Genomic DNA, 25,750 nt, shown 5'->3' with positions numbered 1-25,750 from the left:
TTAGGTTGTATTTCAAACAAGAAGGACCATTGTGGTGGTAGACTGTGGGGCAGAGGTATAACAACATTATACGAACAATAACTGATGTTATCGGTGGGGAAGTGGTGTATAGGAAGGGCTACCTTTTTATACTCCAGGGGGCGCTGGCTGTGAGTAAGCCTGAGAGGAATAAAATGAGGGATGGTTATAAGGCGGGGGGGTTTGGAGATAAGGTCCGGTATGCTGGCAGCCACCTGAATAGTATAGAATGTTACCTTTGAAGTAGTAGATGCCGGTATTTCAGCTGGTTGGGGGGCGCTGTGGACATTAGAACGGCGCTTGGGTATAGCGGCGCTAACAGCGCCTTGCTTATGGGAGGCCGTAATGTGTGTGGGGAGGAGGGCCCTTCTTAAAGTCCGCACGGCCACCGGACCGGAACGGGCGGGCTGCCGGATGTGGCGTGGCTGTGCAGGGAAGTTGCGATGGTTACCATGGGGACCTGTTAAACAACGTAGTCCCTGATGCGCATGCGCCGTGTGTGCGGTGATGGTAACTGGTGTATGAGTAGTTCAGGGGACGTGTAAAGCATGGCGCCCCGCATGCGCAGTGTGGGGTAAAGGTAAGCATTTGGTAGGTATGGTGATTGGCAGGAGAGGTGCCCCATGATGGGCGCATGTACAGCATATGTGGTAGGCGTGTGTATGCACAGGGAGTAGATGCATAAGGGTTGTCAAGTCCAGATATGGGTTGGGGAGGGGAGGGGGATACCATAATAGGACTGTTGGTGAGCTGCTATGAGTCTAGAATGCTACCTGTCCTTCTCTTACAGTAGCGACTGAATTGAAGAAGGCCAGTTTCAGGCCGAAACGGCTCTATTAGTGTTGAGCGAGCTTGGTCGACACTGCTCGGTACTCGCCCGAGCATCTCACTACTCGGCATGTTCGGCGAGCACCGAGCATTTTCGGGTTACTCGGGCGGGAGCTCTGGTCTCCGCCCTGCATGTTTAGCGCTCTTTACAGAGCCAATGAACATGCAGCGATTGCCAGCCAGTCACTGTAATGCCGCAGCCATGTTGGTTGTGGGCATTAGTGATTGGCTGGCCACACAGCGTCACCTCAAGTATTTAAAACCGGGTGCCGCCATCTTAGACACTCCGGATCAGACAGTGTAGGTAGAGTGCTGCTGAGCTAGGGAGAGATTTATACTGCAAAATAGGTAGTGTAGGGTCTCTAAAGCCTGCAAACAGTCCTTCTGAGGACTAATATCCATCCCAGATATCAGGCAGGCTGTATAGGAGATGCAGTGGTTATACCAACAAACACTGCATTACAGTCCTGTGTTCTACCGCTGCTCAAATTCCTAGACTTAGCCCCAGGCCTCAGGGGCCAGGAAAAATCCTTTTTTTTTTTCATCTAAATCCTCTTTTTTTTCCCCCTCAGTCAGACTGTACAAAAACCAGTCTTATTAACCTTTTGGTATCCCCCCCCCCCCCCCCCGAAAAAAAAATTAAGTGTGTCTGTGAGTGTTCAGACACAAATATATATGTGTTTAAAAGAGTCTGGTTTCGGCCAGATAACTAGAACTGTGGTTTTGCAGTTCCACGGTTCAAATCTCTGTATTATCCACTTTTTTGCCTTTTTTTCCATAAAAAAAAAAAGGTTGAGTGTCTCGCTGACTGTTCAGACACAAATATATCTGTTTAAAAGATTCTGGTGTAGGCTAGAGGACTAGAACTGTGGTTTTCCTCTTCCACGGTTCTAATCTTTTTATTACCCTTTTGCCATTGATAGTGCGAGTGTAAGCTATTTTACTTCATTTACAAATGGGCAAGGCGCGTGGCAAGGGACGTGGAACTGGACGTTCTGATGATGGTGCGTGCAGAGGACGGGGCCTTGGCCAAGGTCAAAATGTGCCACAACCAACAGCCACATCTTCTCGCTCCCAGTTCTTGACCGAATTACTAGGGAAGCACACAACAACACCACTATTGCGAACTGATCAGTGTGAAGAGGTTATTAATTGGATAGCAGATAATACTTCCAGTCACCTGGGCACCACCACCTCCGGTCTATCTTCCACACGGTCAAATGTTAGTAGCCGTGAGTCTCGACCGCATACTCCTCCTCACCCTGATGCTCCTTCCTCCCACCATGCCGAGTGTCGTCAGACAGCAACTGATCCCACACTTGGACACTCTGAAGAGCTGTTCACTGGTCCATTTCCAGATTTGGGCCCCTCGCCCAAGTGGTGGAAGAGGAGATCCCATGTAGCGATGGCCAAATATTTGAACAGCCACGGCCACAGGAAAGCACGCTGGCAATTTGTCACAAGAGGTGGACGATGACGAGATACAATTGCCACGAAGTGAGGAGGAGGATCGTGGTGCGGAAGTGGAAGAGGAGGAGGTTGTGGATGATCTAGTAACTGACCCAACGTGGCAGGAGGACATGCAGAGCAAGGCCAGCAGCACACAGGGGGAGGGAGGCAGAGTACCCCAACAGGCAGGAAGAAGCAGTGTGGTGACCGCAGACAGAAGGCGGGCAACCGTTCCCCGTAACACCAACACGAGGGACGTTGCCAGTACAACCTGTAGGACTTCCAGAGTCTGGAATTTTTTTAAAGACTCTGCTGATAACCCCAAAAAGGCCATTTGTACCGCCTGCCAGGCCAGCATCAGCAGGGGTGATAAAACTACCAGCCTGACCACCACCAGCATGATCAGGCACATGGCAGCAAAGCACCCGACTTTGTGGGGCGAACCCCAGGGTCCACGACCAGTGTCAGCGGGTGTCACCACTGCTTCTTCCGCTGTTGTGCGTGTAAGAGAACCCCCTGTTGAGCGTGCAAGGCAATCCCCTGTCCATACTGCATGCAAAGATGCCCCCTCATCTGTCTTCACTTGTTATGGCAGTTTCTCAAGAAACAGCATCAATGTCCACGTCCCACTGCAGCGTTCAATTGTCCATATCCCAGACCTTTGAACGAAAGCGCAAATTCGCAGCCAACGCCCCACAGGCCACAGTCCTAAATTCGCTCATTTCACGACTGCTTGCGTTGGAAATGCTGCCTTTTAGGCTGGTGGAGACGGAATCCTTCCGCAACCTTATGGCGGTGGCCGTCCCTCGGTACTCGGTCCCCAGCCGACACTATTATTATTATTATTATTATTATTTATTATTATAGCGCCATTTATTCCATGGCGCTTTACATGTGAAAAAGGGGGTATAATACAAGAACAATTTCAATAATCTTGAACACAATGTGACAGCGACTGGTACAGGCGGAGCGAGGACCCTGCCCGCGAGGGCTCACAATCTACGAGGGATGGGTGAGGATACAGTAGGTGAGGGTAGAGCTGGTCGTGCAGCGGTATGGTGGAGCGGTGGTTACTGCAGGTTGTAGGCTTGTTGGAAGAGGTGGGTCTTCAGGTTCCTTTTGAAGGTTTCCACGGTAGGCGAGAGTCTGATACGTTGGGGTAGAGAGTTCCAGAGTAGGGCGGAAGCACGGGAGAAATCTTGTATACGGTTGTGGGAGGAGGAGATAAGAGGGGAGTAGAGCAGGAGATCTTGTGAGGATCGGAGGTTGCGTGCAGGTATGTAACGGGAGACTAGGTCGGAGATATATGGAGGAGACAGGTTGTGAATGGCTTTGTATGTCATGGTTAGGGTTTTGATGCCCGGTGTGCCATCCCCGCACTACACAAGCACGTGTCCCAAAACATCTGCCGTGCCCTCAACAACGCAGTTACTGGGAGAGTCCACCTGACAACGGACACGTGGACAAGTGCTTGTGGCCAGGGACGGTACATCTCCCTGACGGCACACTGGGTAAAGATAGTGGAAGCCGGGACCCAGTCGGACCTTGGGATGGAACACATCCTCCCCACACCGAGGATTGCGGGCTCTATGTCAGTCAGAGTTGCCCCCACAGTGTACAGCTCCTGCGCATCATCCTCCTCCTCCTCATGTTCAGCCTCCATCTCAGATATCACCACATCAGTTACAAGCTGGAAGCACTGCAGTACTGCCTCTGCCAGGCTGTGCTGAAACTCATAAGCTTAGGTGATAAACCTCACACTGCTTGTGAGTTGTGGACAGCTGTGAAAAAGCAGGCAGATCTGTGGCTGAGACCGCTGAACCTACATCCAGGCATGGTCGTGTGTGACAATGGCCGTAACCTGGTGGCGGCTCTGAGGCGAGGCGAGATCACACACGTACCATGCCTGGCTCATGTGCTTAACCTCGTGGTTCAGCGGTTTCTTAAATCGTACCCCGAGTTGCCAGGTCTGCTCGTCAAAGTACGCCTCCTGTCAGCTCATTTTCAGAAAGTCGGCTACAGCTTCCGCCGCCCTTGCTGTGTTGCAGCAGTGTTTGCAGCTTCTGGCACACCGACTGGTGTGTGATGTCCCCACACGTTGGAACTCTACCCTCCACATGTTGCAAAGGATTTGTGAGCAGAAGAGACCAGTTGTGGAGTACCAGCTGCAACAAGGCCGTCGATATTCATGTCAGACTCCACACATAAGACCTCAGGAGTGGACCTGGATGTCTGTCATATGTACCATCCTGACAAACTTTGAGGAGTCCACCTAGATAGTGAGTGGCGATGACGCCATCATTAGCGTCAGCATCCCACTTGTCTGTCTTTTGCAACGCTCTCTGCAGAGAATTAAAGAGGAGGCATTCCAGTCAGAGTATGATGAAATGGATCAAGAAGCCGTAGTGGGCGATTACACACAGCCCAGCCTCATCTCATCCCAACGTGCATTGGGGGACAATGAGGGAGAGGAGGAGGAGGAGGAAGAACAGGAGCTGGTATCATGCGCTGTAGACGGTAGTACCTGTACAACTGTCATACCGTCGGTTCAACGTGGGTGGCCTGAGGACAGGGGGGAGGAGGAGGAGGAGAGCATGGTCAGTCGTCATCTTGGTGAGGACACGGAAGTCTTGCCCGTTACCAGTCTGGCACGTATGGCTGACTTTATGTTACGCTGCCTTAACCGTGACCCTAGCGTTGTCAAAATGTTGGGTGACAGTCATTACTGGTTGGTGACACTTTTAGACCCCTGCTACAAGGAGAACTTTCACTCTCTTATTCCTGAGGTGGAGAGGTCTACAAAAATGGGGCAGTACCAGAAGGCCCTTGCTGCAGAACTGTTAAAAAAATTTGCATCTGAACATGCTAGCGGAAGAGGTCACAGTTCGTTGCCCAACCAAGGCGTACAGGCGAGAGAGACGCAACTCCAATCCAGCAGAGGCAGGGGAACACTGTCAATGTTCTGGGACTGTTTTCTGAGACCCGCCCAGCTTACAGGCCCTGAGGCGTGGGGTACTCTCACAAGGAGTGGAAAGTTTCAAAAGATGGTGAAGGGAGTACCTTGCCAACTGTACCAGCGTCCTCCATGATTCCTCTGTGCCTTTTAATTATTGGGTATCCAAGCAGGACACTTGGAATGAACTCGCTCTGTACGCCTTGGAGGTCCTGGCCTGCCCTGCCGCTAGCGTGTTATCGGAGCGTGTTTTTAGTGCCGCTGGGGGAATTATAACTGATAAGCGCACTCGCCTGTCAACTGACAATGCTGACAAGCTGACCCTTATCAAAATGAACAAGGGCTGGATTGGGCCAGACTTCTCATCGCCACCAAATGACAGCAGAGTAACATAAAGTCAAATCCATTGTGTTATTTCGGGAGGTGTATTCCCATGCACCGCTTCACACCCACACATGGGTATACGCTTCCTCATTTCGGCTGTTTTTTTGCTCTTCTCCTTATCCTCAGCCTCCACCACCACTATACCACAAGGGTGACCGTGGTCCGTGTTGCCAGCATTGCAAGTTCCTCCGTCCTAATTTGCTTGGAAGGCATAGGCAAAGACTATGGGAGACCCACTCCCCAATAATGGGAATGTTTTTAATATGCTGTACTGCATGGCTCTTGTAAGGGGCATTGCAAGTTCCTCTATCCTAATTTTTGGAAGCTTTTGCTTGGAAGGCATAGGCAAAGACTATGGGAGACCCACTCCCCAATAATGGGAATGTTTTTAATATGCTGTACTGCATGGCTCTTCCAAGGGGCATTAAAACCGTCTTATTAAGCTACTGTGACCTCCACGTCTCTTCCAAGGGGCATTAAAACCGTCTTGTTAAGCTACTGTGACCTCCACGTCTCTTCCAAGGGTCATTGATATTGTCTTTTTATTCCACTGTAACCTCCACCACTCTTCCAATGGGCATTGATATTGTCTTTTTATTCCACTGTAACCTCCACCACTCTTCCAAGGGGCATTGCTATTGTCTTTTTATTCCACTGGGACCACCACGTCTCTTCCAAGGGGCATTAAAACTGTCTTGTTAAACCACTCTGAACTCAACGTCTCTTCCAAGGGGCATTAAAACCGTCTTGTTAAGCTACTGTGACCTCCACGTCTCTTCCAAGGGGCATTAAAACCGTCTTGTTAAACCACTCTGAACTCCACGTCTCTTCCAAGGGGCATTAAAATCGTCTTGTTAAGCTACTGTGACCTCCACGTCTCATTGATATTGTCTTTTTATTCCACTGGGACCTCCACCACTCTTCCAAGGGGCATTAAAACCGTCTTGTTAAGCTACTGTGACCTCCACAGCTCTTCCAAGGGGCATTGAAATGTTGTTTTTAATTACCTCTAACCTCCACGACTCTTCCAACGGGCATTGCATTTCCTCCTAATTTTAGTCAGCTTTTGCTTTTCAATGCATAGGTGAACACTAATCGAGACCCACTCCCCCATAATGGGTAGAAGGTTTTTAGTACGCTGTAATCCACGTCTGTTTCAAAGGGCATTGCAGTTCCTCATAATTTTTGGAAAGCCTTCCATTCACTGCTTAGGCCAACAGTGCACAGGAGACCCAGTTGCTATAAATGGAAAAAACGGTTTAGTTAAGGCCCTCTCACCTCCATGTCACTTCCAAGGGGCATTGGAGTGCCTCTAAATTTTTGGTAGGCATTGCACTCACTGTATGCCCTATAACTGTGTAGCCAAACCGCTCCTTTTGGTACAGAAACATATCCTACAAGACATGTGTGGTTGACTGGCCTGATATTGATGTGAATGGTCCCTGTTCCTCCTGCTCCTTCTCCTTTGCCACCACCTCATCCATCATTCATCACCTGAAGCTTTGTTTTAACGTGAGTCATAGAACTGGGATAGTAGCAGGAAAACATCCAGCAATCCTCGGAGGAGGTAGGATATGCGCCAAAACGCTGACCACCTTTGGCCTAGCCGCTACTACATACATGCGCTTGCATTCCAAGGAACAGAAAGCTAAGGATATGGATGGCCTCATGATCATGAATAATTTACTCGTTGTGTAGGAGGCCGACCACTGCTGCTGTCTACCTTCTGAACTTTGTGTTGAAGCCTGATTGACCCAGGACCCGCAATCCTCTATGTCTGGAGTACGTGTTGCATCCCAGTGTCCAACTGTGTCCCGGCTTCCACAATATTAACCCAGTGTGAAGGCGTCAGTGAGATGGACAATCCCTGGCCACATTCACTTGTCCATGTGTTTGTGGTTAGGCTGTCCTTCCCACTAAATGCACTGGGGAGGGCACAGGTAATGTTTTGGTATGCGCGCTTGTGTATAAGGCGCACTGGGACAAATATGGGTGGCTGGGGACCGTTTATGGACACCCGGCCCAGCTGGGGACCGAGTATAGGCACCCGGCCGCCCCCTGGCGGCTGGGGACCAAGCGTGGACACCCGGCCGCCATGTGGCTGGGGACTGAGTATGGATACCAGGCCGCCGACGCAGCCATGACGTGGTGGCCAGATTCCGCCTCCACATGCCTAAAAGGCCCAATTTCAAGTGCAAGCAAGCAAGCAGTATGGTAGTGCAGCATGGGGGTGGGTGGGTGGCAGGCTGCATTCTTGCGCTTGCATTCCAAGAAAACAAAGCAGATGCTAACTTCTATCATCATCATCATGCTCCTCACCTTGGCACTCTCAACTATCCTGATGGAGAAGCCAGGGCCCACCGGAGGAGTCTGGTTGTCTGGTGGGCTCGTCCAATGCTGCCCTAAAGCAGGCCAGGCTAAGAAAAGTGTGGGGAAGGTTCCCGGGACAAATAGTGGCGGATGGGGACTGAGTATGGAGACCTCGCCGCCGACGCAGCCATGAGGTAGTGGCCATCTTCGGCCTCCTCCAAACTAAAAGGCCCCATTTCAAGTGCAAGCTATCAGTATAGTATTGCAGCCTGCGGGTGGGTGGGTGGTTGGCTGCATATTTGCGCTTGCATTGCAAGGAATGGGGGAGGTACAATTGAACACTGCCCTGGGACAAGGACTTGCACGGGGATAGTTGCAAGTCTGCATCTTCTGATGCGGCAAGGATCACTTCTGATGGGCACACTTTTAGGCAGTGACCTGGATGTCAGAGATGCTTCCAGGGGTCTTCCCCATGCTGTTCCCATGTCTTTTCAGCACTGTATGCATGTGTCACACAGCACATGGCCAGATAAGGTTGTAAAATGTTAAAATGACATTTCCCGGTGAATGCATTTGTCACGGTTGAAAGCAATACAAAAGTGCAAAAACGCATAAAAAATGCTACTTGTGAACATAGCCCAAGGTGTGGCGGAGTATTTTTGTTTTTGGTTATTTATTTTACCTTATACACAAGTCTTTACCCTGGAAAGGATGTTCCTTAACATATTTCACAGGAAAACAGTTTCAGTTTCGTTTTTGAACGTTTCATTGTGAGTCCATAAAAGTGGCTTAATACCTCTGACCACGTTGTTGACAGCAGTGACCTGGGGGTCAGAAATGCTTCCTGGGGCGATCCCCATGCTGTCCCCATGTCATTTGAGCACTGTCACTATCGTTTTGGGCACTTTTTAGGCTTTCTACAGACTGCCGGGGGTGCCGCCGCAAAAATGCTGGGGTCTGCCATAGACTAACATTGGGCTCGTTGCTTGGGTCGAGCACCCGAGTATTACGGTGAGTTCGGCCTGAGCTTCGAGCACCCGAGCATTTTAGTGCTCGCTCAACACTAGTCTCTATCTATTGTCGCCACTCACCACTGGTTTGATAATTTCCTTGGTTTTGTTGTATAAATAAATTACATTTTGCACCATCAGAATCTTGGGAGTGCGATGAATTAACTTTACAGTGTATCTAGGGCAAACCAAGCCCATTGCATCTGCACCTCGCCTTTAGACAGAGTGCACGCCAATTTAACCCCTCAACATCCTCTATAGTCTGCTCACTGCGTTCACCGGAGATAGTTGAGAGTTGAAGAGAGTCAGGCCCGACTAGAGATGAGGAGTAGGGTACAAGGGCTGTTAGGATTGAGTATCTTGCCAGACAGTCTTTTCAGAGCCCTGACAACCAAGAGCCGACAATAGAAGAACTATAAAGGCACGTTCCTGCCTTCTGCAAGGAATCTAAATACAGAAATCAGACAGGTTTGGTCACTGCCGAGGGGCACTCAGCGTCCTGCCCTCTATAGTAGGTAGTTCAAGAGACTAAAAATATAACCTTAAAGGCCCTAAAGCTACAAAGCCTATCGCAGTAAGGTCAAACCTCAGTTATAGATTTGCCATATTAGAGTATCAGTCCAGTTGCCACCCAGCCAGAACCTGTGTGGAAATCCAGTGTTGCTGCGAAATGCTGAAGAACCTGTGAATCATTGATCTGTTATCCAGTAAACAGTTTGAACTGTTCATACCAAGGTCTGGTCTACCTTCTTCCTACCTATCTCTAAATCATCTAGATGTACCCTGGGAATGCCAGGAACTAGGTAGGACCACCATGACACTCCAAACTGCACAACACCGCAGAATAGTCATACTGCACCTACCTTTGGGCCTAATAGTGCCTCCTGGCTCTAATTACTTAGGTGTGGCATAATCATAGAGTGCCAATGGGCTACTATGACGGCCTGAGGCCTAAGAAAGGCATTTGCATATGCTATAGATCCATACCTATTAGATCGTTTTGTTATACAGAAAATAAGCCTTCATAAAGCTATGTTAACGGAGAATGAAAAAGTTCTGGCTCACTGCATATAACGATATAAAAAAATTTAAGTTATTTTCAATTGCAAAAATAATAAAACATAAAAAAATAGAATTAGACTTACTGGTAATTCCGTTTTGAAGACCCTCCATGACAGCAACACAGGAGGTTGCCTCCCCTTCTTAATAGGGAGAGGAAACACAAACAGGTTAAATAGCACTTCCCACCCTCTATCATCAGTGTTTTTTAAAGGATCTCACAGTTATGAATTCATCAAATATTTATTTAACACCAAGGAATAATTATAAAAAACAGAAGAGCAGAAAACTACCCTTGCTGTCGTGAAGGGTCTTAGAAACCGGACTACTAGTAAGTCTAATACTATATTCTCTACTCTCCACCACGACAGCAACACACGAGGAATACCAAAGAATAACACTAGGGAGGGACGAAAATCTGGAGGATTTTTCTCCCAAATTCTAAATCTTTATTTGACATCAAATCTAATCTATAGTGCTTTTAGAAGGTATAGACCATGGACCAGGTGGCTGCTCTGTAGATCTTCTTGATGGAGGCACTAGCCCCTTCCAGGAGACAGACATGGTTCTTGTGGAATGAGCTCCTGGAGGAGATAGATTGTGGCTCTTATAATTCACAAATTGCTTTCTTAATCCAGTTCGCTAAAGCACCTTTTGAAATCTTCTTCCCTTTATTAGGTCCACAATACTGGACAAAAAGATTTTGATCATTTCTCCAAGACTCTGTTTGTTGTAGGTAGTAGAAGATAGCTCTCTGGACTTCCAAAGAATGAAATTATTCTCTGCTGTTTGTCAGATTTTGACAAAAGGAAGAGGGGACTATCTCCCGAGACATATGGAACTCTGTTGTCACTTTGGGCAAGACTGATAGGGTGTTGCTCCACCGAGACCTATCTTCTAGGATTTTTAGATAGGATTCCCTAAGGCCATGTGCCCACGTAGCGTTTTTGCGGGTCTTTTATGTCTGCGAAAACGCTTGTAAAACAGTCTGCCATGCAAAGCAATGTGAATTCGGATGTGCTGTGCATATGATGCGCTAATTTGCGCGCCAAATTCGCATTGCGTTGCAAAACGCAGCATGACCATTTACCGCTATTACGCTACAAATTTGCGGCCATTGAGGAACATTGAAACACAGCAAACCCGCATGTATATGTGGATTTGCTGCGTTTCAATTAAATTCAATGGCAGCGAATTTGCAGCGTAATCGCGGTGCGTTTGGTACCCGGGATGAAGAGGAGACTACAACTCCTTTTCATCCCGGCTACCATGTGGTGAAAAAAAGAAATAAAAAGTTAAAAATAAACAAAACCTGTATATTCACCTCTCCGGCGGCCCCCGGTCTGCTCCCGGCCACGTCCTCTCTCCTTGGCGTCCCGTGGTGTACTGTCAGGACCTGCGGTGACGTCATTTAGTCACCTGATGGTCACGCGACCACTGACGTCGGCGGTCAGGTGATGGTCGCGTGACCATCAGCTGACTAAATGACATTACCGCAGGTCCTGACAGTACACTGTGGGACGCCGAAGAGAGAGGACGCGGCCGGGAGCAGACTGGAGGAGACCGGAGAGGTGAGTATACAGGTTTTTTTTTATTTTTAACGTTTTAATTCTCTTTTTTTTACTATAGATGCTGCATTTAAAGCATCAGTTGTTCACACATTATAAATCCATGCCGGTTGCATGGATTTATATTGTGTGACCAACTTGTCAAGCACTTTTCCAAGTGATGCTCAAAATCGCTTGGAAAACTGCTTGAAAAAACTCATGCGAAAACGCATGTAAAAACGCTGAAAAAACGCTTCTCTCTGGCAGAAAAAACGCATGTAAATCTGCATGCGTTTTTTTCTGCCAGAGAGAGGCAAAAACGCTCTGCATCAAATCTGCTACGTGGGCACATAGCCTTACTCTCCTAGCTGTTATTATGGCTACTAGGAATACTGCTTTCCAAGATAAGTTATCTATATGTACCAGGGAAATTGGTTTGAAGGGAAGTATAGTTTGACCTATTAGTACAGTATTTAGATCCCAAGATGAGATTGTACTGGATCTTCTTTGGTGCATTCAAGATACTACCGTCATAAAGCTCTTTATCCATCGATAATCCGCCAAATTTTGGTCAAAATATGAGATTACAGCCGACACCTGAACTTTAAGAGTACTAGGTTTTAAACCTCTTGACAACCATCCTGAAAAAAATCCAATACTCTGGATTTGTCTGCACGAAATTGATCGAGAGGAATAGACCTGTACCATAACCTGAAGGTTTTCCATATTTTGCCATAGATGTCATTTGTAATTTGCTTCCTGCTCTTCTGGAAGGTATGTATGACCCCCATCTGAATGGCCCTGGATTGAGGCTTCAGAAGCCAAGCAGCCAAACACAGACTCTGAGGGGATGGATGATAAATCGGACCCTCATGTAGAAGGTCATGGATCGGAGAATGGACTAGTGGATCCTCCAATTTCAAGCTGTTAAATGTTCCAAACCAGCCCCTTTTTGGGCACAGACGTGCTATAAGTATATTCTTGACTTACTCTGCTCTAATTTTTTTATAGCGTCCTTGGTAGTAAGGGAATCGTAGGAAATGCAAAGGCTAGTTTCAATTCCCAAGGATGGCTGATTGCATCTACTGTAATGTCGCCAAAGCATTGTTTGGATCTAGGGAAAAGCATAGTTTTACTTTTGCGTTTTGATGATTTGCAAATAGGTCTATTTCTGGATAATACCATCTTCTGATCATCATCTGAAAGATATTGGTATTCAGAATCCATTCGATGGGATGAAATGTCTGTTCTGCTTAGGAAGTTTGTTTGAATGTTGTCGGAACCTCTTAGGTGGAGAGCTGATATGGACTGAAGGTGATGTTATGGCCAAGAAAAGATTCTCGCTGAGATAGCCCACAGATTCTCTTATTTTGTGCTCCCTTGATGTTTCACTGTGGTCATGTTGTCAGAATAAACTATGGCGTGGGTCCCATGAAGGATGTTGGGTGGTTCCCAATAGAATGTTGCTGTCTTGAGGGCTTCCTCTACCGCTTTAAACTCTCTGAAGTTTGAGGACTGACTGGCAATCTCTTGCGGTCAAATTCTCTGGAAGGTGACCTGGGAGACAACAGCTCCCCAACTTATCTTGTTGGCATCCATCATTACCGATGTTAGGGGATGCTGAATCCAAGGTGTTCCTTTTGCCAGATTTCGCGGACAGAGCCACCAGCTGAGGGACACTTTTATCTGGTAGGGCAGGTGGATTCTTCTGCTGAGTGAACCCGGGGATCTGTTCCAGCGTGAAAGAATGAAATCTTGAAGGTTCCTTGTATGGGCCTGAGAGCAAGGAACTGCTTCTATACAAGATGTCATGGACTCCAGGACTGACATTGCAAATTTTATAGGCACCGTCCCCATTCTCTGGTTCCACAGACTAAAGATCCAGAATCTAATCAGTATCTGTTTGTTTTTTTTTGCTAAGAAAGAGGTCAGTTCTTGGGAATCTAGGAATTCCCAGGAACACCTTTCTGGTGGAAGGATTCAGGTCTGATTTATGCAGATTTACTAGCCAACACAGAGATGCCAGAATTTGGAGAGTTGTCTGTAGATGTTGTTTGAATCTCCATACAGAGGCAGTCATTATTAAAAAATTATCTAAGTAGGGGATTATACAAATTTTCTGCTTCCTTATGAAGGCTACGACCTCCGCCATGATCTTTGTGAATATCCGAGGAGCTGAAGAAATTTCTAAAGGAATGACATTGAATTGGAAGTGAAGTTATTGTTCTTGACTGACCGTAAATCTCAGGAATATCTGATAAGCTGGATGTATGGGAATATGGTAATACGCATCCTGTAGATCGACGGTCGCCATGATGAATTCTTTTCCTATCAGCGGGACCGTCGATATTATAGACTCCATTCTGAACCTTCTCTTTGTAATATGATGGTTCAGATGTTTCAAATTTATGATAATTCTGTAGGCCCAGCTTTTTGTTTTTTTTTCTATCAGGAATAGACGCGAATAGTGTCCACGGCCCCATTCCGTTTCTAGAACTGAAGAGATCACTCCTGACTCTAGGTTCTGTAACCCTAAAATCAGGATTTTGTGTAATCTCAGGGATGACAGAGATGTTATTTCTAGTCTCTGTGGGGAATAGAAGGAGAACTTGATCTTTGTCCCCACTCTGACGGAATCCAGAATCCTTTGATCCGAAGAGATTTTTTTGCCATTGTGAGAGAAAACCTGAAATTCTGCCTCCCATTCGTCTGGCGTCATTGCCATTCTTGCCTCTGGTTCTGAAAAATAATCCTTCCTCTTCCTCCTTTGGCCTAACTCCAGCATCCCGATTTCCCTTTCCCTCTGTACTGCATGGTTTGGGTCTTTTATGGACGAAAGGTTCTTCTTCTTAAAATTTTTTAATCGGGTAGCGATTTCTTCCTTTCAGATGCTTTTTCTAGTAGATCGTCCAGAGCTAAAACAAATACATATTCTCCTCTGAAAGGAATGTAACTGTAGCGTCGGCGTCCCTGCCTCCTGCTAGGCAGGGACGCCGTTCCCCTCACCTCTCCGCTCCGTGCCCGGCGTCTTCCTCCCGCTCTGCTGGCTCTGCTGCTCTTCCCGGCCTCTGTGCTTAGGGCGCGCGCTCCCCCTCTCTTAAAGGGGCCGCGCGCGTCGTCCTAAGGAGTCCCCGGCCAATGGCCGGAGGACCTCACCATATATAAGGCACCTCCTCCAAAAGGTGCCCGAGCAGTGTTGTTGCAAAGCCTTTCAACTCTGCTTCAGCCCTCAGGTCCCGTTACCAGTTACCTGCCAGTCACCTGCCAGATTCCTGCTTGATACCTGCCTGATACCTGCCTGATATCTGCTTACCTGCTTGCAATCCTGTGATCCGACAGTCTGCCTACCAGCACCTGCCAGTCTGTCTATGGATCAGTCCGCCTGCGGACCAGGAAGTTCCTGCCAGATACCTGCCTAGACAGACTTGCCTGCCTGTCTAGAGACTCTTACTCGCTCACCTGGGAGCGCTCACCTGCTGCCTGCCTGATAGCCTACCTGGAGGCTTAGCCGTCACTTGCTGTGACCACCTGCCTGTCCAGAGACTCTTGCCCGCTCACCTGGGAGCGCTCACCTGCTACCTGCCTGCTAGCCTACCTGGAGGCTCTGCCGTCACTTGCCGTGACCACCTGCCTGTCCAGAGACTCTTGCCCGCTCACCTGGGAGCGCTCACCTGCTACCTGCCTGCTAGCCTACCTGGAGGCCCTGCCGTCACTTGCCGTGACCACCTGCCAGTCTAGAGACTCTTTCCCTGCTGTCACTTGCCGTGACCACCTGCCCGTCTAGAGACTCTTACCCTGCTGTCACTTGCCGTGACCATCCGCCTGTCAAGAGACTGTCCCCGTCACTTGCCGTGACCCCCTGCCCCTTCTACCCAGAGATTGTCCCTGTCACTTGCCGTGACTACCTGCCCGCCTTCCCTGGGAGCCACCCGCTTCCTTACAAGGACTGCCCCTTTGTATAGTCGCTCAGAGGTTCCACCTCCCAGACCCGTTACAGTTTGCTCGGGCCCTGGAACCCGGTGGCACCCAAGCTCCCTCGCTCTCGGACCTATGCCATGAACTGTCCGGTCAGAGGTCCCAACAGGAGTCCATCCTGAGCCACCTGCGTAGTGTTAACTCCCGCCTGGACACACTGGCTACATCTTCGGGTCCGGCTTCCAGTCGCACGACTCCTACCCCGGCAGCGCCGCTGCCCATCAATTCCATGGCATCTCTTCCCGGTCCCCGCCTCACCGCCCCGCCTCGTTTTGGCGGAGAGCCCGGTCAGGCACGGGGCTTCATTAACCTGTGCACTCTGCACTTCGAACTGTTGGCACACCAGTTTTCCACCGACCAAGCCAAAGTAGCCTTCATCATGTCCCATCTCACGGGGGAGGCGCTGGCTTGGCTAAATCCTCTATGGGAGAGAGGAGACCCCCTGGTGTCCAATCTGCCAGCCTTTCTCTTGGCTTTCCGGAAGGTCTTCGATGAACCAGGATGGAGGACCTCATCCGCCTCATCTCTGCTACGCCTCCGCCAAGGAAGTCTCACCGTGGGCCAATATGCCATATGGTTCCGTACCCTTGCTTCGGAGCTTGCCTGGGATAACGACGCCCTGGTGTCCGTCTTCTGGGAGGGTCTGTCCGGCCGTATTAAAGATGAACTCGCCGGTCGGGACATTCCTACCACTCTCGACGACTTAATTACACTTGCCACCCGGATTGACATCCGGTTCCAGGAGCGCACCAAAGAGGTCACCCGTGAGAGGAGGTTTCGACGCCTTGCCCCTACCTTCCAGAGATCCGTCACTTCCTCCGTTACTCCTCCGGCGCACTCACCCGAGCCTATGCAGGTCGACCAGACCAAGATGGTCAAGACCCGTCAGGAATTACGCCGTGCCGAGGGGAGCTGCTTCTACTGTGGCAGTAAGAAGCACCGGATCCGTTCCTGCCCGGAGAGGTCGGGAAACGCCTGTGTCTAGGATCGCTCAGAGAGGTCACCCTAGACGGAAATAAACCCTCTCCATCTCTAATGCTGTCGGTCTCTATCATCTGCGGGGAGAAGCGTTATTTTGAACAGGCTCAACTTGACTCTGGAGCTGCCGGAAATCTCATTTCTCAGTCCCTGGTAGAGAAATACCGCATTCCCACCAAACCTCTGGCTGTACCCTTATCTGTCGCCGCCGTGGATGGGGGCCTCTTACCACATCCCATCCAACTCATCACCGAATCCATAACTCTGCAGGTGGAAATGCTGCACTCTGAGAGCATCTGCTTCCATGTTCTGCTTAGACTCTCTCACGCCCTCTTGCTAGGCCTACCTTGGCTCCAGAGACACGCACCCGTGCTTGATTGGCAGACCGGAGAAGTTCTTCGCTGGGGACAGGACTGCCATAAGACTTGTTTAGTTCCCGTTCATCCTGCTCGTCCTTCTCCTACCCCAGCCAATCTACCCAGCCTACCGGCTCCCTATTGGTCTTTTGCGGACGTCTTTAATAAAAGAGAAGCAGAGACATTACCCCCTCATAGACCATACGACTGCCCAATTGACCTGATGCCCGGCGCTACTCCTCCCCGTGGGCGTATTTACCCTTTGTCCGTTGCTGAGACCCGGTCCATGTCTGAATATATTGAGGATAATCTGGCCCGGTGATTTATCCGGAAATCTACCTCCCCGGCGGGAGCAGGCTTCTTCTTCGTCAAAAAGAAGGACGGCTCACTCCGTCCCTGTATAGACTATAGAGGCCTTAACCAGATCACAGTGAAGAATAAATACCCCCTTCCGCTCATTCCTGAATTATTTGACCGTCTGAGGGGGGCTAGAATCTTCACCAAGCTGGACCTCCGTGGGGCGTATAATCTGGTCCGTATCCGTCAGGGAGATGAATGGAAGACGGCATTCAACACCCGGGATGGCCACTATGAATATCTTGTAATGACCTTCGGTCTCTGTAACGCTCCCGCCGTCGTTCAAGAGTTGGTCAATGACATCTTCCGTGACCTTCTCTACTCCTGCGTGGTGGTGTACCTGGACGACATCTTGGTCTTCTCTCCGGATCTTCTCACTCACCGGAGGGACGTTCGTCAGGTCCTGCTCAGGCTCAGGCAGAACCACCTCTACGCTAAATATGAGAAGTGCCTCTTCGAGCAGACCTCGCTTCCGTTTCTGGGCTACATAATCTCTCAGACCGGCCTACAAATGGACCCTGAGAAACTGTCTGCCATCGAGAAGTGGCCCCGACCAGAGGGGTTGAAGGCTATTCAGCGGTTCCTGGGCTTCGCCAACTACTACCACCTCTTCATTCCGCACTTCTCTTCCCGGACTGTCCCTATCTCAGCGCTCACCCGTAAGGGCGCTAATCCCAGAGAATGGTCGCTCGAAGCAGAGGAGGCCTTCCTTTCCTTAAAACAAGCTTTTTCCTCCGCCCCTGTGCTGCATCGTCCGGACGGCAACAAACAATTCTTTCTAGAAGTCGACGCTTCCTCCTCCGGAGCCGGAGCAGTACTTACCCAAAAGTCGTCTTCCGGAAGAATGGTAACTTGCGGCTTCTTCTCCAAACTCTTCTCCTCTTCTGAGCGCAATTATTCTATAGGAGACCGAGAATTGTTGGCCATTAAGCTGGCACTGGAGGAGTGGCGTTACCTGCTCGAGGGGGCTCTTCACCTGGTAATAATTTACACGGACCACAAGAACTTTGCTTACCTCCAGAGTGCCCAGAGACTTAACCCGCGCCAAGCCCGGTGGTCCTTGTTCTTCGCCCGCTTTAATTTCATTCTTCATTTTCGCCCGGCTGACAAAAACATCAAAGCTGATGCCTTATACCGATCCTTTTTGGTCTCTGATCTTGAGGAGGAGCCTAAACACATCATCGACCCCGCCAAAGTAATGCAGGTGGCCCCCGTGAATCTAAATCGTCTTCCACCCGGTAAGACGTTCGTAACTGTTCCTGATCGTGAGAAGGTTCTACACTGGGGACACTCATCCAAGCTAGCTGGCCCTCCAGCTTATTTCCCGGCATTACTGGTGGCCTACCCTGCACAAGGACGTAATAGACTTTGTTTCAGCCTGTGTGTCCTGCGCCCGAAACAAGGTTCCGAGACATCTGCCATCCGGCCGTCTCCTTCCACTTCCTGTACCTGCTGCCCCGTGGCAGCATATAGCTATGGACTTTATAACGGACCTCCCTGTCTCTGCCGGTTGTACGGTCATATGGGTGGTCGCTGACCGCTTTTCCAAAATGGCTCACTTTATTCCCCTGCCGGGTCTCCCGTCTGCATCAGAGTTAGCTAAAGACTTTATCCATCATGTCTTCTGTCTTCATGGTCTTCCTCTCCACATTGTATCTGACCGAGGGGTTCAGTTCACCTCTCGTTTTTGGCGAGCCATGTGTAAACTGCTGGTGGTCACCTCGGACTTTTCTTCTGCTTATCACCCACAGTCCAATGGCCAAGTAGAACGGATCAACCAAATTTTAACCAGTTACCTCCGGCACTTTGTTAATGCTCACCATTCCGACTGGGTGGACCTTTTACCGTGGGCCGAATTTTCTTACAATAATCACGAGAGCGAATCTTCCTCCAAATCCCCGTTTTTTGTAGTCTTCGGTCAGCATCCTCGGATCCCGTTTCCCGTCTCCGCCTCGGTGGACAATCCGGCTGCGGAATCTCTCGTTAACGAATTTTCCTCCATTTGGGAAAGTACCAGATCCGCACTTCTTCAGTCATCCGAGCGGATGAAAAGACAGGCTGACAAGAGACGTCTGGATGCACCACAATTCCGTCCTGGAGATTAGGTCTGGCTCTCGTCCAAATATGTCCGGCTCAAGATTCCTTCCTACAAGTTAGGGCCTCGGTTCATCGGCCCATTGGAAGTTATCAAACAAATCAACCCGGTGGCCTATAAATTAAAACTCCCGGCCAATTTGCGGATTCCTAACTCCTTCCATGTATCTCTACTCAAACCCGTGATACATAACTCTTTTTCCAAGTCTACAGGTACGCCTCCTGCTCCGGTTTCCGCTGAAAACGAGTTTGAGGTAGAGAACATTCTGACCACAAAAAGGGTAAGAGGAAGAACCTTTTTTCTAGTGGATTGGAAGGGGTTTGGTCCTGAGGAGAGAACATGGGAGCCCCGGGAGAACATCCATGCCCCGCTCATCCTTGATAAATTTCTGTCTGGCCTAAAAAAGGGGGGTCTAAAGGGGGGGTACTGTAGCGTCGGCGTCCCTGCCTCCTGCTAGGCAGGGACGCCGTTCCCCTCACCTCCCCGCTCCGTGCCCGGCGTCTTCCTCCCGCTCTGCTGGCAGCGCGCGCTGCTTCCCGGCCTCTGTGCTTAGGGCCCGAGCAATGTTGTTGCAAAGCCTTTCAACTCTGCTTCAGCCCTCAGGTCCCGTTACCAGTTACCTGCCAGTCACCTGCCAGATTCCTGCTTGATACCTGCCTGATATCTGCTTACCTGCTTGCTATCCTGTGGTCCGACAGTCTGCCTACCAGCACCTGCCAGTCTGTCTATGGATCAGTCCGCCTGCGGACCAGGAAGTTCCTGCCAGATACCTGCCTGATACTTGCCTGCCTGTCTAGAGACTCTTACTCGCTCACCTGGGAGCGCTCACCTGCTACCTGCCTGATAGCCTACCTGGAGGCTTAGCCGTCACTTGCTGTGACCACCTGCCTGTCCAGAGACTCTTGCCCGCTCACCTGGGAGCGCTCACCTGCTACCTGCCTGCTAGCCTACCTGGAGGCTCTGCCGTCACTTGCCGTGACCACCTGCCTGTCCAGAGACTCTTGCCCGCTCACCTGGGAGCGCTCACCTGCTACCTGCCTGCTAGCCTACCTGGAGGCCCTGCCGTCACTTGCCGTGACCACCTGCCTGTCCAGAGACTCTTGCCCGCTCACCTGGGAGCGCTCACCTGCTACCTGCCTGCTAGCCTATCTAGAGACTCTTCCCCGCTGTCACTTGCCGTGACCACCTGCCCGTCTAGAGACTCTTTCCCTGCTGTCACTTGCCGTGACCACCTGCCCGTCTAGAGACTCTTACCCTGCTGTCACTTGCCGTGACCATCCGCCTGTCAAGAGACTGTCCCCGTCACTTGCCGTGACTCCCTGCCCCTTCTACCCAGAGACTGTCCCTGTCACTTGCCGTGACTACCTGCCCGCCTTCCCTGGGAGCCACCCGCTTCCTTACAAGGACTGCCCCTTTGTATAGTCGCTCAGAGGTTCCACCTCCCAGACCCGTTACAGTAACTAAGTTTGGATTTGTATACAATATCTCCGCTCCCCTTTTTGAACCAGAGGGCTCTCCTTGAGGTCTTTGATAAAACCGAAGATCTTGCCGCTATCCTAACTGATTCTGCTGAGACATCCAATAGGAATCCCATAGATTTCTTTAGTAGAGGTAAAGAGGCAAGTAGGTCTTACATAGGAGTACCACCACTGAGATGATTTTCAAGCTGATGTAACCAACTGAACATGGATCTTGCTACCTAGGTGGAATTGACATTTGTCTTTAATGAAGCCGCCGATGTCTCACAAGATTTCCTCAATAAACTATCCATTTTCCAGTCCATCGGGTCTTTGAGCTGAGAGGAGTCTTCAAACGGTAAGGTTTTCCTTGCCACTTTAGCTACTTGGATATCTACTTTAGGAATCTCGCACCAACATCTGGTTATGTCCTCTAGAGGAAATCTACCTTCAGCTCTCCCCGAATGCTTGGCTGCTTCTCTGGGAACTCCCTTTCATCCAGAATTAAGTTCTGTATGTTATCATGAATGGGGATATACCATTTTCCTCTTTGACCTTAGTCCTCCAAACATTTCATCTTGGACAGTTCGAGTCTTCTTTTCTTCCTCTACTTTCATCATATTCCTTACTGCCGACAAAAGCTTTTCCATATCTTCGGAAGAAAATTTTTTTTTTTATCTCCCTATTCTAAATCGGGATTATCTCTCCTTCTTCCATCCATTCATCCAAAATGAATATGTCCATCTCTGAGTGAACTATCCCTGGGGTTGTACTTCATCTTTTGTGCTGACTGTGCCATGAAAAGAGATTGAAAAAGAGGCTAGGGAAATCTGAATTTCCTGTCGTACCATTCTCCTTACTTCCTCCACAAAAGAAGGCTGCCCCTCCTTTATAATCTTCTCTGTACACCCTTGGCATAACTCACTGTTGGCGCAGGATCCTTGTCCTCCTAAAGCAAAAGAGGGAAGATGCCCTAAGTTCGGATCCTGATCCAAAAGAGTGGTATCTTACCCATACCAGTAATACTCACTGTACCTGGGTTCGTGCTGGGCTCTGCGGATACAGATCTTAGGGAAACCACACCCTCCATAGAACAAAGTTTCCAGTCCTACCTTAGGGAGTCTACTGTCAGGGCGTGGAGAGGAGTGAAAATTAATTTTCTTTAATAGCGCACACTGCAGCCGCAGCCGCCGGCTTCCTGCTGCAGCTCAGCGATCCTCTGTGCCTGCTATTAGAGAGTATGAATATTAACTCCTCCCCACTCCCATAGGCATGGAGAACAGTGAATATTCATTTTCTTTAGCAGCGGGCACATGTGGTAGCTACAGCAGCCAGCTCCTGCCTGTGCACCACTCCTCCGCCGCCGCAACTACCCCCCCCCCCCCACAACCTTCAATAGCCCGAACGTAAGTATGTACTCGAGTATAAACCGAGGGGGGCTTTTTCAGCATAAAAAAATGTGCTGAAAAAGTCGGTTTATATACGAGTACATATGGTAATTGCAATGCTGGAAGTGATCACACAACTGAGAACAGTGAAAATAAAAACAGCCATATTGCTATTTATTTTGCTTACTAAGCACCATATGCTGCAATGCTTTACAGAGATGATCACCACTATCCTTACAATCTAAATTCCCTATCAGCGTGTCTTTGGAGTGTGGGAGGAAACGCATACAAACTCCTTGCAGATGTTGTCCCAGGATCCTAGCGCTGAAAGGCTGCAGTGTTTACAACTGAGCAAGGATGCTATGGCGTTTATCTGACACATACAGTACATTGATTAATCAGATAAGGCAGTGACTGTGTAATTGCTCTTAAGGACTCACTCAGACGAGCATATAACTCAAGCGAGTGCTATCTGATGAATACCAACTAAAGAAAATAGTGCTCTAAAGTCTCATAAATAAATTATTTTATTAAAGTAAATAAAATAATTAACAACTAAAAAATAACAAGGCAGAGTATCCCTGTGGAGGACCACCAAAAGCAATTGTGTACCAATAGTGATACACGTTATTAAATAGATAGTATGTATCCCAGTGCCTATAGGGTATATCCCTATGAACAATGTAAAACCAGCACCTGGGCCACACAACAACTATCCCATTTCTTCATCACTAGATTTAAGTGTTGCCTCCAACATAAAATAGCATGTTATTTGCAAAGAGAATATACCATCGTGTGAACTCACCCTACAGCTGAGGATACAAAGTCATATGAAAAGGAAAATAGAGCAAATTTCAGATGTCATAAACAGGGATACTTAAAGGATCTGCCCCAAATTCTCAATCAGGGGCACACCATTCCTGCCTTCTACTTTTCTTTTTGCTGGAGGGGGATGCTCCTGATTTAATGACAGTTTGGACTAGAAGTTTTGTCATGTTGCTAGCCAGAATTGTGTGCTCTCTGATGCCTCATGTAGCATTGGAGGAGCGCTGATATGCATGTAACTCACTCTCACACACGGGAATAATAAAGCCTACAACACAGAATAGTCACACCCACACCCTACTGGTTCCTGTACAGACTGGACAATCCCTAACTATAACTAAGAACAACACCTTCTCAGACCTGGCTCCCTAAAAGGTCATTGAGGATTTTCTCGTACCTCCTGAGGAACCAGAGGGGAGGCCTCTACGCACAGCTAACGAGGAGAGGGAAAGTGTGCAGAGAGATTCGAGGACCCAGGGTGAGGAAACTTAAAGCACGTGCACAAAGAGGAAAAAAGGAAAATAATAACTGAAACAAGTATAACCTCCTACCAACCTAACCAAGAAGAAAGAAAAGTGCTGGGAAGGCAGACAAACAAACGCTCAGCAGAAATACAGACGTTATTTGCCTAGCAGGGAAAATCCCCTCCCTGAAGAGCTGAAACTACTTAGCACTAATCCACCTAAAAGTATAGCCAGCAAGGAAGTGTAGTGCAGGGAGAATATATATAGCCCAACCCAGACTGTGGTAGGGCAAATCAAACCGGAACAATGGGAAACACCTGAAGAGGAGGAAACCTAGAAAGGAAAAATAAAGGTAATAGGAACCATCAGCATTATGACAGGGAAGAAAAGGGCAATAGCTTAACAGACAGGAGAACCGACCACAGAGCAAGAGGTCACTGGATTGAATCCCAAAATCAAAGCATCACAGCGCAGGATAACTGAAGCTAGACAGATCAAGCATTTCAAAGAAAACTCTTTTAAAAGTGGTCTAGAGACCATGCTTCACAGATGGCTAGTAGTTATGAGCGTGCGTGTTCTGTTAACCCTTTCGGCGAGCATGCTCGGGTGCTCGCCGAGTATTTGCGGCGTGCTCGAATGTTATGTTGAGCCACTGTGTGTGCATGATTTGCGACTGTTTGACAGCTTTAATACACATGAGGAATGCCTAAGAAAAACAGGCATTCCTCACATGTATTAAAGCTGTCAAACTGTCGCAAATCATGCACACATAGTGACTCAAGCATAACATCCGAGCACGCCGAAGATACCGGAAAACACCCGAGCATGCTCGTAAATCTCGAGTAACGAGCATGCTCTCTCATCACTAATGACTGGTCCAAGAGACAGTTCCCTGGCATCTTCTCTGTGCCCTGATGCCCTCTTCCTGTACACACATAGGGAGAGACCTGTCAGTCTAAGGGAGTAAAGCAGGAAAAAGCCACTGGGGAACTGCTTCTTGGTCAAGTCATCTGATACGCATGGTCCCTGCACAACTTTTAAAAGTATGTTTTCTTTGAAATGCTGCTACGTTTTAGGGTAAAACATGCACGGCTGCAATTATGGAGCCAGTGTTTGATTCATGTTGCCCATATTTTGGGCTTCATGAATCTGCTGTGAGGTTCCATTTAAGGAAATGCAAAAGTGGAACCTGAAAAAGGGATCTTATCGTGGCTCAGCTTCAAATATTTTAAGATGTGAATATTGCATTAAATCCAAAGCTACAATGGCACAGCTTCCTAAAGAAAGTCATACCAGGACTATAACCGCTTGATGTAACACACAGTGTATAGGTCAATGTAATTGCATACACCTGCAGCAATAGGTATAAATTGAATTTTATAAGTGACTATTCAAGATACAATGGAACTTATCTAATGAAAAACATGAGTAAAGTTTTGGATATACAAAGACAATAATAATTTTAAGTGGAAACCTCTCATACTTCACAATGATAATAATGACGAATTCTCCAGAACTGTAGCATGGTGACAAACCAAATGTAAAGACTTTTGACTTGAACGAATAATCAGTGAAAGGGCATTTGCAGGACTGTTCATTCCCGGTTTTCTGCCTGTGTAAAACTGCCAGCAATCACTTGACGAATGTGCAATACGTTTGTTCGCCTTGTGTTAGAATTTTTATGCATGTAGAAAAATCATTGTTATCAGCAGCACATTGTCTGTGTAAGCAGGACATCTGCTGCTGATAACATGTCCTGTATATAGTGATAGAATGATCATATTAACAATTGTTTTCCACTCATCATTGCTTGTCGACATGTATAAGCAGGGTGGTATTGAGTGCTCAATGACTTGAATGTAGAGAGATCTTTAAGAAAATGGACTTCTGAACTGTCTCTACTGCCCATATGAGAACATGACTGCGGGATAATTTGAAAATCAATGGACTACAGAGAGAGACGTTCCATGCTGATGAAAAATCTTTTCTGACCCCTGAAGACCATATGTGGACTACACATGTGTTCTGGACTTTGCGGAATTTGAATCTCTGGTGGACTAATATGTGGAAACTCCCATGAATCTTACAACTGTATACAGCGGTGTAATTATATGTGTTATTGTGATATGATGCCACTCTTGTATGTGTGTTCCCACTACACCTCTGGGGGGCTGTGTTTGATAGTCCCTCCTACCTTTGTAGGGTCAGGTTAGATAGGTCTACATATTGGGGAGTAAAGATGAGGCGCAGCAACCGGTGCGCGCATGCGCCGCGGCTCCCCGGTCCCGGGCGTTGAT

This window comes from Phyllobates terribilis, unplaced genomic scaffold (assembly GCF_046119375.1).
Source record: "Phyllobates terribilis strain yellow unplaced genomic scaffold, ASM4611937v1 Scaffold_1__5_contigs__length_1240528914, whole genome shotgun sequence".
NCBI lineage: Eukaryota > Metazoa > Chordata > Amphibia > Anura > Dendrobatidae > Phyllobates > Phyllobates terribilis.
The sequence above is the reverse complement of the archived record's forward strand: the minus strand, read 5'-3'. Positions refer to the sequence as shown.